The sequence below is a fragment of the Coregonus lavaretus genome, assembly GCF_964263955.1.
Source record: "Coregonus lavaretus genome assembly, chromosome: 26".
NCBI classification, from domain to species: domain Eukaryota; kingdom Metazoa; phylum Chordata; class Actinopteri; order Salmoniformes; family Salmonidae; genus Coregonus; species Coregonus lavaretus.
Window position 1 is genome coordinate 9,977,108 of NC_140013.1, and position 17,615 is coordinate 9,994,722.

General features: G+C 42.8%; 1 protein-coding gene across 1 annotated transcript in view; it reads right to left on the reverse strand.

The window, feature by feature from the left end:
• Positions 1 to 17,615, reverse strand: part of LOC311101244 (uncharacterized protein C14orf132) — a gene marked incomplete at its 5' end in the record, with an annotated part of 32,784 nt that overhangs the window by 11,321 nt on the left and 3,848 nt on the right. The window lies entirely within an intron of this gene.

Below are 17,615 nucleotides of genomic sequence, written 5' to 3' on the forward strand. Positions count from 1 at the left end.
CATGCAGCTTCAGCTAAAAAGAGATGAGCCCTGGGGCGAATAGTGTAGCGTTCTGTTGTCTTAACTGTCAATGTGACAAAAAGCATACACAAAACAAATAGGAAAAAGCGCTGACCCAGTTTCCTATAGATAGATTACCCCAGATGAAAAGTGTAAAGCACTGACACTGATGAATTTCCGACACTGATCTAAACAGATTTTGGGAGGGATTATAACTGTCCATCTAAATGTCCTTGAGGGTGAAAGGTTGTCTTCATGAGGTGACAGACACAACACTGGGCTTGTCTACATCACACCAGTCTCTCCCTCCACTTAAAGTCCAATCTCACTGATATGGCATGTCAATGTCTCGGTGTGTAGCCTACTCTTGTAGTGAGCCATATTGTCCTCAATTTGCTCTCAGAACATTCATTGACAAAAACGTACAGGAAATAAAAATGGACGTGTGTTCTCTTTTATTGAAGAGCCCCTAACCAGTTCAAGGGAATTGCACTCCGAACATGACAAGTGACTGGATTTCGCCTGGAGCGAGGGGAGAAAGGATGGGGTACACAGTGCTTACTGTCTGACTTGTTTTACCCCACTTCTAAAAACCCACTGTGCTCTACAGTGGACTTCAACTGCACACCCATAAGCACACACACTCACAGTCAGTGGTGTAATGTACTTAAGTAAAAATACTTTAAAGTACTACTTAAGTAGTATTTGGGGTTATTTGTACTTTACTATTTATATTTTGGACAACTTTTACTTCACCATATTCCTAAAGAAAATAAATGTACCTTTTACTCCATACATTTTCCCTGACATGCAAAAGTACTTGTTACATTTTGAATGCTTAGCAGGCCAGGAAAATGGTCCAATTCACCACTTATCAAGAGAACATCCCTGCTCATCCCTACTGCCTCTGATCTGGCGGACTCACTAAACACAAATGCTTCGTTTGTCAATTATGTCTGAGTGTTGGACTGTGCCGCTGGCTATCCGTAAATAAAAAAATAACAAGAACATTGTGCCGTCTGGTTTGCTTAATATAAGCAATTTGAAATGATTTATACTTTTACCTTTGATACTTAAGTATATTTTGCAATTACATTTACTTTTGATACTTAAGTATATTTAAAACCAAATAATTGTAGACTTTTACTCAAGTAGTAATTTACTGGGTTACTTTCACTTATACTGGAGTCATTTTCTATTAAGGTATCTTTACTTTAACTCAAGTACTTATTCAACCACTGATCACAGTACTCTCTCTTACACAAACACACACAAACACCGGTCTTTCCACTCACTTTAATCATACTTGTCCTGAACCTAGTCCAGTCCTTCTCAAATAGTGGGGCGCGCCCCCCTGGGGGGGCTCGGAGCGATGCCAGGGGGGGCGCGTGTGACCCCGGGGAACATGCTTTTTTTTGCCGCAGGGAGTAGGGTTTTTTTGCACCGAACAAGAGCACACAGCACAGAGCAGGAGATATGAAGTGCAGGTAACAAACCCTTAAGAGACACCATGGAAAAATATTTAACAGGGATGAAAAGAATGGCGGAGAGAGACGGAGATAATGAGACAAACGTAAGTCTCCCGAAAGCCAAGACGAGGAAATATGACGAAGCGTATGTAGCGCTTGGCTTCACTGTGACTACGGTGGGAGACGAGGAAAGACCGGTATGTTTACTGTGTCTAAAAATGTTGGCAGCGGACAGCATGAAGCCAAATAAATTAAGGCGTCACTTAAAGACATTACACCCCAATCACCAGACCACTAAAAACAAGAGTCTTCTCTGCTATCTGTGAGGAGATGGGAGCTGAACATCAAGCTGTGCTGTTTCACAGTGAAGCAAGGTGGCTGTCACGAGGAAAAGTCTTGTTCCGAGTTTTTGAGCTCAGAGAGCAGATAAGAATGTTTTCGGAGCAGGAGCACAAGTATGACCTCGCAGAAAAATTTAAGGATGAGAACTTCCTGGCAAAACTGGCCTACCTGAGTGACATATTTGGAAAGCTAAATTAACTAAATCTACAACTTCAAGGGAAAGATAAACACCTCCCTCAGGTCACAGACAAGATCAACTCTTTCACTCGAAAGCTTGCAATGTGGGGCAGGCGACTTGATGAAGGAAAGACTGATTCATTCGAGAACCTGCATGAATTTGTTGACACTACTGACTATGATGCCACCTCAGTGATTCCATATATTAAGGAGCATATTTCATCACTGATGGGATTCTTTAAAAAGTACTTCCCTGAAAACAGTTCCCAATATAACTGGGTGAGAGATAATTTCAATGCACCAGCTCCAACTGGTTTCAGCTCTGCAGAGGAGGACCAGTTCATTGATATGACGTCTGACTCATTACATTACATTTTAGTCATTTAGCAGACGCTCTTATCCAGAGCGACTTACAGTTAGTGAGTGCATACATTATTTTTTTATTTTTTCATACTGGCCCCCTGTGGGAATCGAACCCACAACCCTGGCGTTGCAAACGCCATGCTCCAACTGAGCTACATCCCTCCACATTGAGACTGTGGTTCACATCACAGACACTGAGTGAATTCTGGCTGAGTGTAGAGAGGCAGTATCCACTCTTAGGGCAGAGGGCCATGGGCATTCTTCTTCCTTTTGCAACATCTTATCTTTGTGAGACTGGCTTCTCTGCTGTTGCTGCACTGATGACCAAGTACAGGTCCCAGCTAAACATTGAGCAGGAGCTGAGAGTTGCAGTATCATGCTTCAAACCCTGCTTCGAAAAGCTGTGCACTGCAAAACGTGCTCATTGTAGCCATTAATCCTGACTTCCTCATTTAGATTTTTTTTTTTATCAGCACATTGTTTTATTCATTTTTGTTTTATAGGTCAAAGTGTTTCATATATTGTGCTCCTGAGTTCATGTTGCTGATCAATTTGAATGTATTATTATTTATTGATTATATATTTTATTTTTCAGTATCAAATGATCAAAAAATGTTTACAGTTTAAATAAGGATTGCATTTTTTTTTTTTTTCAGGCAAATTATGCACTTTAAGTATTTTCTGTTACAGACTAAAAAACAATGTTAATAAAGTTATTCTTTGTTGTAAGTTGATCTATATTTCTTTCTTTTTTCTTTTTAAAAATGTTAATAAGGATACAATGTTATGCAGAGGTGTACTTATAACAATTTTATAGACAAATTATACTATTTACAGTCGCGCTGGAGAGTTGGGGGGCGCGAAATGTTTACTTCTTCCTAGGGGGGGCGTAACAGAAAATAATTGAGAAGCACTGACCTAGTCTATTCAGCTCAATTTGCTAACACCCTCTCTGTCGAACTGACATGTCAGCACTGTTAAGCTTTTCTACACACGCATGTTCATCATGCTTGAGAGAACTACTGAGCTGAGAACATCACATGAAATGTATTTATATACATGTATACATTTCATTGGTGGGAGATGAGGCTGCTACACAATAATTGTTTAGAGTTATCAAGTAATTTTTTAAGGAACATTACAGCACTAAAACCAAGTCTCACATAAATGTTCTGAACATGTAGTCAGAGCAAAACACTTTAGATTTGACTGTATTTTCCTTCACAGCTTTACCTAAAGCCAAATATGTTAATACAACTAATATTGCAGACAATCCATCAAAGGGCCCATGTTTGGATTTCAGGTCAGGTGGCGTTATGCGTTCAAAAGGAGGATGTGATGATGTCCAATGTTTGTTCCATGTGATGGTGGATAACAATGGTGATTCTCCTGTACTAAAGTAGCTCTCCTCCATTATTGGTGTGTATGTAAACCTATGGTCTGTATTAAGCACTAGGGTAGAATGTCCACAGGCATTCTGAGGGAATCAGATTCCCATAATTCATCCTCATCTTTTCAAGGCCTGAAAAGCTCCCAAATCTTCTCTCTTCCCAGTGAGCGGCACAAAGCGTTGTCCATTACTCCACCGCTGTCAGATTATGTGATGTGTGTGTGGATGGATGATTCCTTTCTTTCGTGAGAGAATTACCGTAGATTATTTTGGTTAACACGGGGGTTTGTCATCTCCTCAAACAGGGCTCTGGGTTGTATAAGCAACATAATCTGCTCCTCTGTGTTATCCCCTATTAATTGGACAGGTTTGTCATGCTATCGACCCTGACGACATGAGAGAGCGCATGTATTTGATTGCCATGCAAATCCAATGAGAACAAGCAGAGTCAATTTGCCCTGCCATTGTTTGGATCCGTCAAACTCGGATGAGCCAGTTCCCCGTGAGATAAGATGGTACACGGCTCTTCATTTCCCAATGGGTGGCTTAGGGAAGGCACTGAGCATGTCATCTGACTGTTTTCAATAAGAGTAGAGGGATGTAAATGTCACCTATGGTTCCTATAGTGCAGGGATGGGCAACTGGCAGAGAGCAGGCCATGCCCCGTTTTGTAGGCCTGCAGATCAATATCCCAAAAAATGAAAAATATATATTGTATATAAATATATATTTTATTTATATATTGAAACTCAGTCAAGATCCTGAGGCCCATAGTCATGCCATTCATCCGCTGTCATCAACTCCTGTTTCAGCATGATAATGCACGGCCCCATGTGGCAAGGATCTGTACACAATTCCTGGAAGCTGAAAATGCATAGTCACTAGACATGTCACCCATTGAGCATGTTTGCGATGCTATGGATCGACGCGTACGACAGCGTGTTACAGTTCGCGCCAATATCCAGCAACTTCGCACAGCCATTGAAGAAGAGTGGGACAACATTCCGCAGGCCACAATCAACAGCCTGATCAACTCTATGTGAAGAAGATGTGTCGCGCTGCATGAGGGAAATGGTGGTCACACCAGATACGGACTGGTTTTCTGATCCATACCCCTACCATTTCTTTAAGGTTTCTGTGACCAACATATGCATATCTGTATTCCCAGTCATGTCAAATCCATTGATTAGGGCCTAATGAATTTCTTTCAATTTCTAAATGTGGTTGTTCATCAGCAGTGTTTCTCTTATGTCAGTCACTGACAGTCGCTCAATTAGCCTATGTCAGCTAATCATTTTTTTGATTTGTAAATTAGTCTAGCCAGCTATCTAAACTTGTAGCAATCATAGTCGAATTACCGACTGGGGTCACTCTCGGGGGACGTCCAGCAAAATGTAACTTAGGGCCCTCAAAAGGCTAGGGCTGGCTCTGACTGCATGTGTGGGTATGGATGTGGATACGCAGAACCAGCGAGCCAGTGCGGCCCCTCATGATGATTTTTTGTGGCCCCCACCCCCATTAAAGTTGCCCATCCCTGCTCTTGTGAGTCAGTGGATAATATACAACTTCCAGACTTATTCTTTTTTAATTTAAGAAGTTATCTGACCATTTTCTCCACTACATATTATCTAGAGACATTAAACTCTCAGATATCAAACACTTGATTACGACTATACAGTCGGCACGTGCAACCTCTACGAGAGGGTTGTATACATAAGTGGCGCGTGTTTGAGGGTTGGTGTCAAGCTAAAGGAGTTTCTCCTTTTCAGAGCTCTTTGGTGGGTCTGCTGGTCAGTCAGCTGAGGTTAAGGTACACGGATGGAGAGTGGAGCATGGCAGATTTTGAAGGTGAATAGTCTCAAAGACATTGACTGACCAACATAATTCTTCATCTTACAATTTAAGGAATTTGATGATATAACCATTGCTAATAATCCACACTAACCACGTACGTTTCCATTCAAATTTAATGCGAGTAAAGTCATACCGTATAAAAAAAATCACAACAGCTGTGATGGAAACAGGTAGTTTCTGTACAAGAAATGTCAACAGATAATTTGTTCGTTCGACATGGTGGGATATTTCTGTGTCGGTAAAATTAATAAAGCGAGAAATGGTGGTGGAAACGTTGTTATGCGCAAATATTGATTTAACCATCTTATTGAAGTAAACTTGGAGTCATGTTATGATATGGTGTGTGGTCCTCCCACTATGACTCAGGAAACCATACAGTTTATTAGGCTACTGATGAAATAAGTTATGACGAACTTCACAGGGTGGTGAAAGTGCACAGTGACCTTGATGCTCCTCTCCAATTAATATTGAGGGTCTTATTCTGGTGACATGATGATAGATGCTTGACTGCCGTTAGACAAATAACGTGCCAAGACCAGAGTAGGCACATTTGCTATTCAACACAATCGTTTGTGACAAAACTATCGGTAGAGTTGAAAATGTGATGGAAACACATTTAACTTTAGATTTTTATTTGGTGCATGAAAGCTTAAGTGAAAAAGTACATTTTGTGTGCACTACGTCACTACGCACTGATTTTTATCCACAACAAGTCCATTTGGTGGAAACACACCACTGGTGGGAAAATGTGCATATTTTCTTTATTCCGATTATTTGCATGAAAATCTGTCGCCAATTGGATGGAAACCTAGCTACTGACTCCTCAGATGCAGCTGTTAATCGGTATTGGTCTGAAAGAGCGGCATTAGACGTCGGACACCCCGGACAGAACAAAGGAACGGGACATCAAAAAGCAAAGGCAGCGTTGACAGAGACAGGTTAGTTTATAAATGTAAACAAATCCATACATTTTAAATGCAGTACTGCATTTGGAAAAGTTGAGACTTGTTCCACTGCTTTTAGTTCGTGTGCTTCTTTATTTTGTAAAGATTTTTTGAGATTCCAGTGTTCAAGACCGTTTGTTTATTGGGCAGAATAAGTTATTGTCTCCTGTAATTTCACAGGCTCTGGCCAGTCAGTCAATTGAACTCTCTGCTGAAGAGAAGCACTGATTTGGGGGGCAACTGAAGACATGATGTCTGATGTGGAGACAGACCCAGAAGACCCCGATGCATCTTTGATAACCTTCCCACCCTGGCGCTCCCCTGAGTTTGAGGACCTAATTGTGTCAGCAGACACATGTTTGGATTTCTAGTCAGGTGGCATTGTGCATTCAAAAGGAGGATGTGATGATGTCCAATGTTTGTTCCATGTGATGGTGGATAACAATGGTGATTTTCCTGTACTAAAGTAGCTCTCCTCCATTATTGGTGTGTATGTAAACCTATGGTCTGTATTAAGCACTAGGGTAGAATGTCCACAGGCATTCTGAGGGAATCAGATTCCCCTAATGCACCCTCATCTTTTCAAGACCTGAATAGCTCCCAAATCCTCCATTACTTCACTCTTCCCAGTGAGCGGCACAAAGCGTTGTGTCCATTACTCCAACGCTGACAGATTATCTGGTGTGTGTGGATGTATGATCCCTTTCTTTTGTGAGGAAATTAACCGTAGATTATTTTTGTTAACACAGGGTACTGTCTTCTCCTCAAACAGGGCTCTGGGTTATAAACGCAACTTCATCTGATCCTCTATGTTAGCCCCTATTAATTGAACAGGTTTGCCATGTTATCGACCCTGATGATGAGAGACCGCATTTATTTGATTGCCATGCAAATCAAATGAGAACAAGCAGAGTCAATTTGCCATGCCATTGTTTGGATCCCAAAGAGACAGGATCCGTCAAACTGATGCGCCAGTGCCCCAGGAGGTAAGATGGTAAGGGGCTCTTTATTTCTCACTGGGTGGCTTAGGGAAGGCACTGAGCATGTCATCTGACTGTTTTCAATAAGAGTAGAGGGATGTAAAAGTCTCCTTTGGTTCCTCTAGTGTAGGAATGGGCAACTGGCAGCCCGCAGGCAATTCCCCCCTTTTGTAGGCCTGCGGATCAATATCTCAAAACAATATACAGTATATACACTGAATATATATCTATATATATGTACACTGCTCAAAAAAATAAAGGGAACACTTAAACAACACAATGTAACTCCAAGTCAATCACACTTCTGTGAAATCAAACTGTCCACTTAGGAAGCAACACTGATTGACAATACATTTCACATGCTGTTGTGCAAATGGAATAGACAACAGGTGAAAATTATAGGCAATTAGCAAGACACCCCCAATAAAGAAGTGGTTCTGCAGGTGGTGACCACAGTCCACTTCTCAGTTCCTATGCTTCCTGGCTGATGTTTTGGTCACTTTTGAATGCTGGCGGTGCTTTCACTCTAGTGGTAGCATGAGACGGAGTCTACAACCCACACAAGTGGCTCAGGTAGTGCAGCTCATCCAGGATGGCACATCAATGCGAGCTGTGGCAAGAAGGTTTGCTGTGTCTGTTAGCGTAGTGTCCAGAGCATGGAGGCGCTACCAGGAGACAGGCCAGTACATCAGGAGACGTGGAGGAGGCCGTAGGAGGGCAACAACCCAGCAGCAGGACCGCTACCTCCGCCTTTGTGCAAGGAGGAGCACTGCCAGAGCCCTGCAAAATGACCTCCAGCAGGCCACAAATGTGCATGTGTCTGCTCAAACAGTCAGAAACAGACTCCATGAGTGTGGTATGAGGGCCCGAAGTCCACAGGTGGGGATTGTGCTTACAGCCCAACACCGTGCAGGACGTTTGGCATTTGCCAGAGAACACCAAGATTGGCAAATTCGCCACTGGCGCCCTGTGCTCTTCACAGATGAAAGCAGGTTCACACTGAGCACATGTGACAGACGTGACAGAGTCTGGAGACGCCGTGGAGAACGTTCTGCTGCCTGCAACATCCTCCAGCATGACCGGTTTGGCGGTGGGTCAGTCATGGTGTGGGGTGGCATTTCTTTGGGGGGGCCGCACAGCCCTCCATGTGCTCGCCAGAGGTAGCCTGACTGCCATTAGGTACCGAGATGAGATCCTCAGACCCCTTGTGAGACCATATGCTGGTGCGGTTGGCCCTGGGTTCCTCCTAATGCAAGACAATGCTAGACCTCATGTGGCTGGAGTGTGTCAGCAGTTCCTGCAAGAGGAAGGCATTGATGCTATGGACTGCCCGTTCCCCAGACCTGAATCCAATTGAGCACATCTGGGACATCATGTCTCGCTCCATCCACCAACGCCACGTTGCACCACAGACTGTCCAGGAGTTGGCGGATGCTTTAGTCCAGGTCTGGGAGGAGATCCCTCAGGAGACCATCCGCCACCTCATCAGGAGCATGCCCAGGCATTGTAGGGAGGTCATACAGGCACGTGGAGGCCACACACACTACTGTGCCACATTTTGACTTGTTTTAAGGACATTACATCAAAGTTTGATCAGCCTGTAGTGTGGTTTTCCACTTTAATTTTGAGGGTGACTCCAAATCCAGACCTCCATGGGTTGATAAACTTGATTTCCATTGATAATTTTTGTGTAAATTTGTTGTCAGCACATTCAACTATATAAAGAAAAAAGTATTTAATAAGATTATTTCATTCATTCAGATCTAGGATGTGTTGTTTAAGTGTTCCCTTTATTTTTTTGAGCAGTGTATATACACTTTTTTTATTGAAACTCAGTCGGGGTCTCAACTTACTGTTCAGAGTTAGCAGTGTTTCTCTTGTTATGTCAGTCACTCAATTAGCCTATGTCAGCAAAGAAAAAGTAGATTGGTAAATTAGCTGACTAGACTATCTAAACTTGTAGCAATCATGGTCGAATTACCGACTAGAGGGACCGCATTGATGTTTTTAGGGCCCCCAAAAGGCTAGGGCCGGCTCTGACTGCATGTGTGGGTATGGAGGTGGGTACGCAGAACCAGCGAACCACTGCGCCCCCTCATGACGAGTTCAGATTTTTTGTGGCCCCCACCCCCATCAAAGTTTTCCATCCCTGCTCTGGTGAGTCAGTGGATAATATACAAGTTTTAGACATATTCTTTATCAATTTTAGAAGTCATCTGACTATTTTATCCACTACAAATTCGCTAGAGACATTAAACTCTCAGATAAACATTTCCCAAAAGGTAGAATATAAAAATGTTATTGTCTGATTTGTTAGACAAATATTTTTGTTAATAATCCTTCGATTGCTGTAAGCGGTTTAAATGGCCTTGGTTCAGCTCCCAGAAAACAAAGACATTAACCAAATCGAGTTGAAAGTAGTAATGCTCTCTTTTGCTAAAGTTATTAGCATAGGAACATTGAGTCATTTCGCATGAGATTAGTTTGCGGAAGCATTTAAAGTACAACCAATTATGTTTTCTATGGAGACTGATGTGTCATTGTCAAAATGGACCATGAAGAATAACAATTCCACTGTTAATGTGGACACTAAATATTTATATGATCTTGTAAGCCACCCCCTGATGAATTTGTATTAGGTGTTATGACTAACTCAAGAGTGCAGGTTACATATACAATTAGCATTAGAGTAGTTCAACCATTATGTATCCCAATCCTTCTCAGCTGCAATGTGACTCATTTAGTTACATTATTAATGCTTCATCACCCTATCTAACCCCAGTCCCCCACCCTTTCAATATGCCCCCCATCCAAAAGTCCATGGAGCATAGAGGAATTACAGTCTGGACAGAGGATGTCTATGGTAGAAAACAAGGACGTCTGGTCCAATGCTTGTAAGCCACAATCATTTACTCGTTATTTGCTGTGATGGCCAGAGGACTGAGAACTAAGGACAGAGACAGATGAAGCTGACCGGAAGTTCACATAAACCCGAGAGATAAGGCCACACACTGAAACATACTTATCCTCACTGTTGCTTTCTTATTTACTCTACCTCATTCACATACAGTGCATTCGGAAAGTAATCAGACCCCTTGACTTTTTCCACATTTTGTTACTTTACAGCCTTATTCTAAAATGGTTTAAATTGTTTTTTCTCCCCCTCATCAATCTACACATAATACCCCATAATGACAAAGCAAAAACAGGTTTTTAGACATTTTTGCAAATGTATATTTTTAAAAATGGACATATGACATTTACATAAGTATTCAGACACTTTACTCGGTACTTTGTTGAAGCACCTTTGGTAGCGATTACAGCCTCAAGTCTTCTTGGGTATGACGCTACAAGCTTGGCACACCTGTATTTGGGGAGTTTCTTCCATTTTTCTCTGCAGATCCTCTCAAGCTCTGTCAGGTTGGATGGGGAGCGTCGCTGCACAGCTATTTTCAGGTCTCTCCAGAGATGTTCGATCAGGTTCAAGTCCGGGCTCTGGCTGGGCCACTCAAGGACATTCAGACTTGTCCCGAAGCCACTCCTGCGTTGTCTTGCCTGTGTGCTTAGGGTCGTTGTCCAGTTGGAAGGTGAACCTTCGCCCTTGTCGGAGGTCCTGAGTGCTCTGGAGCAGGTTTTCATCAAGGATCTCGCTGTACTTTGCTCTATTCATCTTTCCCTTGATCCTGACTAGTCTCCAAGTCCCTGAAAAACATCCCCACAGCATGATGCTGCCACCACCATGCTTCACTGTAGGGATGCTGCCAGGTTTCCTCCAGACATGACGCTTGGTATTCAGGCCAAAGAGTTCAATCTTGGTTTCATCAGACCAGAGAATCTTGTTTCTCATGGTCTGTGAGTCCTTTAGGTGCCTTTTGGCAAACTCCAAGAGGGCTGTCATGTGCCCTTTACTGAGGAGTGGCTTCCGTCTGGCCACTATACCATAAAGCCTGATTGGTGGAGTGCTGCAGAGATGGTTGTCCTTCTGGAAGGTTCTCCCATCTCCACAGAGGAACTCTGGAGCTCTGTCAGAGTAACCATCGGGTTCTTGGTCACCACCCTGACCAAGGCCCTTCTCCCCCGATCGCTAAGTTTGGCAGGGCAGCTAGGTCTAGGAAGAGTCTTGGTGGTTCCAACCTTCTTCCATTTAAGATTGATGGAGGCCACTGTGTTCTTGGGGACCTTCAATGCTGCAGACATTTTTTGGTACCTTTTCCCAGATCTGTGCCTCGACACAATCCTGTCTCGGAACTCTACGGATTATTATTTTGACCTCATGGCTTGGTTTTTGCTCTGACATGCTCTGTCAACTGTGGGACCTTATATAGACAGGTGTGTGCCTTTCCAAATAATGTTCAATCAATTGAATTTACAACAGGTGGACGCCAATCAAGTTGTAGAAACATCTCAAGGATGATCAATGGAAATAGGATGCACCTGAGCTCAATTTCAAGTCTCATAGCAAAGGGTCTGAATACTTATGTGAAGAAGGTATTTCAGTTTTTTATTTTGTATACATTTGCAAACATTACTAAAACCCTGTCATTATGAGGTATTGTTTGTATATTAATGGGAACGCCAATCAAGTTGTAGAAACATCTCAAGGATGATCAATGGAAAGGTCAATTTCGGGTCTTGTTTACTTATGTAAATAACATTCTGTTTTTAATTGTAATAAATTTGCAAACATTTCTAAAAACCTGTTTTCGCTTTGTCATTATGGGTATTGTGTGTAGATTGATGAGGAAAATATTTTATTTAATCAATTTTAGAATAAGGCTGTAACGTAACAAAATGTGGAAAAAGAGAAGTGGTCTGAATACTTTCCGAATGCACTGTATGCTCTGCACTCTCACTCACATGCACTTACTTGGTCACATACATGTACATACACACACAAACGCAAGCACATCTACGCACGCATGCACATTCTGAAGGGGATTGTTGGCCTGTGACAGTGAATCTCTTGATGGAGGATGACCTAGTACATTTCAAGTGCACTTCAGAGGACCATGATTACAAGTCACTGTCAGCTACCATCGTCCTCCACCTTTATCCACTGTGTGCCTTGTTGTGCCACAGACATTATGGTAAATCTCTTTGGCTCAACTAACAAATTATTTCCTTCAATCACACTTAAGCATGATCTGTCAATACAAGCAGGATCTGTCAATACAAAAACTATGCCACTGTTCCTCGTGTGCACACGTGGACAAAAACTAAAACGGGGAGAAACATTTCCTCACTTCCAGTTCAAGAATGAGGACTATATACTAAATAAGTTTAAAATTGTGTCTATAGACATTTAATAAGCATAGCACTCGATGGCTTTTGCTGTCAAACGTGTGTTTCTATAATTATACCAGCTTGGCAATGGAGCAGATGCACTGTATAGGCCTGTGCCCTACTTAAGCAATCTCATGAACATTCCTCCACTTGATTAAAAACTGCCCAAAGAAAGAAGTTGATTAAACTATTTCCAGATGCTTATGCCCTTCCATCAAGTTCACTCAGGTGTAAAATCATCCCAATAATGGAGGAGATAGTTTGAGTTTATATGCCTTAACTTTTGAAAATTCAAACTTCTAACTTTTACATAACGATTATCAAAGCAATAACTTATTTTGAAAGAGGAATCAAAGTACTTTAAGCATATGTTCTCTTTCAGTCTCCTCCATTTCCACTAACTGAAGTTACTGTAAGGATTTTTTTTCCTAATAATAGTGTAAAATTAACAACTGTACAGAAAGACTTGTAAGGGTCAAATTGCAGGGGAGGAACTTCTTGATGCAATTAAAGCCTCCTAGGGGTATGATACTCGCTTCGGGTGTGAGAGGTCCGGGATTCCATTAAACCCACCGAACCCTGCTGCACTGAGCTCTCTGAGTTTTGATGGTAGGTTGTGAGTTTGGGTGACTTGTTTAGTTTGTGTGTATTCAGGAGGCTGCTGTATACATTTACATTTTAGTCATTTAGCAGACGCTCTTATCCAGAGCGACTTACAGTTAGTGAGTGCATACATTATTATTATTTTTTGTAATTTCTTTCATACTGGCCCCCCGTGGGAATCGAACCCACAACCCTGGCGTTGCAAACACAATGCTCTACCAACTGAGCTACATCCCTGCCGGCCATTCCCTCCCATACCCTGGACGACACTGGGCCAATTGTGCGCCGCCCCATGGGTCTCCCGGTCGCGGCCGGCTACGACAGAGCCTGGATTCGAACCAGGATATCTAGTGGCACAGCTAGCACTGCGATGCAGTGCCTTAGACCACTGCGCCACTCGGAAGACAAGATGGCTGCCTCAGCCATCTCCAAGTTCATTGAAGCGCCCTCTGTTGATAGTTTGGTGAGGTTTCGGAAAATATATATTTTCGCTATTGCTAACCATTATGGATTTTGGTGCTAGTCAGGGAGGGTTTAGTGAGAGAGCAAATTCTCTCATTTCAAGACAAGGAGCGGGAGGCTTCAGGAGAGGAGACGGGTAGACCATTCGATGCCAAGTCGGAGGACAGGACGGAGGAAGGGGTTGCTCGTACCCTCCTTACATTGCCCCGATTTGATCCTTTATCTTCTGCTTCAGGTCGTTCAAGCGGGACCGCTAGGCTAAAGGTGAGGCTGGCCCGGTTAGAAATGGAGCAAAAAGATAGAGAGACAGATGCGGTTTGAACTTGAAATTAGGAAAATGGAAATTGAAAAGGAAAAGGGGGTGAGAATCCGACAACTGGAGCTAGACGCTGGCTTCAGTGCGACTCCACAAACTGCTTATCATCAAGCCCACTTTGAAAATATAGCGTTAGTCCCTCCATTCCGAGAGTCGGAAGTTGATTCCTATTTCTTTGCTTTTGAGCGTGTGGCCGCTGCACTACATTGGCCACCCGAGGTTTGGCCGCTCCTGTTACAATGTAAATTGTCAGGGAAAGCCCAGGAAGTAGTAGCTGCTCTCTCCCTGGAAGACAGTTTACAGTATGATACAGTTAAAACTACCGTGTTGCAGGCTTATGAGTTGGTGCCTGAAGCTTATAGACAGCGCTTCAGGAACCACAAAAAAACATCTCACTGTACTTTTGTTGAGTTTGCAAGGGACAAAGATTCTTCTCCGTACAATAACGGCTAAGACTGTCGTGAAGGTACTAGTAAAGTTCTTCTCTACGTTTGGACTCCCTAAAGTAATCCAAACTGATCAGGGATCCAATTTTATGTCAAAGCTGTTCTCTAATTTGTTGAAGACGCTGTGTATTTCCCATCAGGTCTCCAGTCCGTATCATCCAGAGAGTCAAGGGGCTCTCGAACACTGGCATCAGACGCTGAAGGCAATGCTACGCAAGTATTGCATGGATACCAGTACCGCTTGGGATGAGGGGGTGCCCTTTGTCCTATTTGCTAGTAGGGAAACAATACAAGTTCTTAGGGTTCAGCCCTGCTGACCTTGTGTTTGGACACACCCTACGGGGTCCGCTGAAAGTGTTGAAGGAGCATATCTTATCTCCTACACCCAGTAGTGCCCCTAAAAATGTGTTGGATTATGTCAGTAAAATGCGGGAGAGACTGCACGCTGCATGTGCGTTAGCCCAAAACTCTCTCCTCTACTCAAAAACTGAAAAACTCCAGGGCTGGATGGCATACCAATTGAGGTATATGAAACATTTGTTGATCTACTCAAAGATCCACTATAAGCATGTTTTAACCACTCCTCTAAAAATTGTAAACTATCAGGTACTCAGATAGAAGGTTTGATTTCACTCTTACTGAAACAGGATCCAGGTGGTAAGTATAGAGGCCCCTTACACTTCAGTGCTGTGATGCAAAAATCCTAGCAAAATGCATAGCACATAGAATTAAAAAGGTGTTGTTGGATATTATCCATCCTGCTCAGACAGGTTTTTTTTAGATGGAAGATACATTGGATATAATATAAGACAAGTACCTGAAACAATAGAACACTATGAAAAATCTAGGAAACCAGGTCTGGTATTCATAGCAGATTTTGAAAAGGCTTTTGATAAAGTATGACTAGAATTTATATATACAGTGGGGAGAAAAAGTATTTGATACACTGCCGATTTTGCAGGTTTTCCTACTTACAAAGCATGTAGAGGTCTGTAATTTTTATCATAGGCACACTTCAACTGTGAGAGACGGAATCTAAAACAAAAATCCAGAAAATCACATTGTATGATTTTTAAGTAATTAATTTGCATTTGCATTAATTGCATGACATAAGTATTTGATACATCAGAAAAGCAGAACTTAATATTTGGTACAGAAACCTTTGTTTGCAATTACAGAGATCATACGTTTCCTGTAGGTCTTGACCAGGTTTGCACACACTGCAGCAGGGATTTTGGCCCACTCCTCCATACAGACCTTCTCCATATCCTTCAGGTTTCGGGGCTGTCGCTGGGCAATACGAACTTTCAGCTCCCTCCAAAGATGTTCTATTGGGTTCAGGTCTGGAGACTGGCTAGGCAACTCCAGGACCTTGAGATGCTTCTTACGGAGCCACTCCTTAGTTGCCCTGGATGTGTGTTTCGGGTCGTTGTCATGCTGGAAGACCCAGCCACGACCCATCTTCAATGCTATTACTGAGGGAAGGAGGTTGTTGGCCAAGATCTTGCGATACATGGCCCCATCCTCCCCTCAATATGGTGCAGTCGTCCTGTCCCCTTTGCAGAAAAGCATCCCCAAAGAATTATGTTTCCACCTCAATGCTTCACGGTTGGGATGGTGTTCTTGGGGTTGTACTCATCCTTCTTCTTCCTCCAAACACAGCGAGTGGAGTTTAGACCAAAAAGCTCTATTTTTGTCTCATCAGACCACATGACCTTCTCCCATTCCTCCTCTGGATCATCCAGATGGTCATTGGCAAACTTCAGACGGGCCTGGACATGCGCTGGCTTGAGCAGGGGGACCTTGCGTGCGCTACAGGATTTTAATCCATGACGGCGTAGTGTGTTACTAATGGTTTTCTTTGAGACTGTGGTCCCAGCTCTCTTCAGGTCATTGACCAGGTCCTGCCGTGTAGTTCTGGGCTGATCCCTCACCTTCCTCATGATCATTGATGCACCACGAGGTGAGATCTTGCATGGAGCCCCAGACCAAGGGTGATTGATCGTCATCTTGAACTTCTTCAATTTTCTAATAATTGCGCCAACATTTGTTGCCTTCTCACCAAGCTGCTTGCCTATTGTCCTGTAGCCCATCCCAGCCTTGTGCAGGTCTACAATTTTATCCCTGATGTCCTTACACAGCTCTCTGGTCTTGGCCATTGTGGAGAGGTTGGAGTCTGTTTGATTGAGTGTGTGGACAGGTGTCTTTTATACAGGTAATGAGTTCAAACAGGTGTAGTTAATACAGGTAATGAGTGGAGAACAGGAGGGCTTCTTAAAGAAAAACTAACAGGTCTGTGAGAGCCGGAATTCTTACTGGTGGGTAGGTGATCAAATACTTATGTCATGCAATAAAATGCTAATTCATTACTTAAAAATCATACAATGTGATATGATAAAAATTACAGACCTCTACATGCTTTGTAAGTAGGAAAACCTGTAAAATCGGCAGTGTATCAAATACTTGTTCTCCCCACTGTATATTGAGAGACGAAGAGCGAGATATGAGAAAAATAGAAAATATATAACTCTCAACTTTGATCTGATGGTCCTAGAGCGATGCACAATTCAGAATGCCCCATGGTTCTGCAGACGTGGAGAGATGTGATAAGAACTCGGACGGGGACTTCAATAACTATTCTCCAGTGTTGCTCTGAAAGACCAGTGCTGGATCATACCTGGAGGTGCATCCTTAGCTTCAGTAGTGCTGTGGATACTGGATATACCAATTATCTTTGTCTCTAAACCCATCTCTTCTCACTCAAAATCAGTGGTCTAAGGGAGATATCTAAATTGGCAATTACTACAGTCACACCACTCGCAAGCTTGGCTATTGTAGTTAAACTAACAATGTGATACTGTAAGTTGTAAACATGTCAGTGTGTCCAGCCTAATGTATTGGTCCAGTCCAGTCAATATTGCTTGCCTTCATGAAAGTTAGATAGCTGCTTGGCAACAGAACATGCAATTTACACACAGTTCCACTA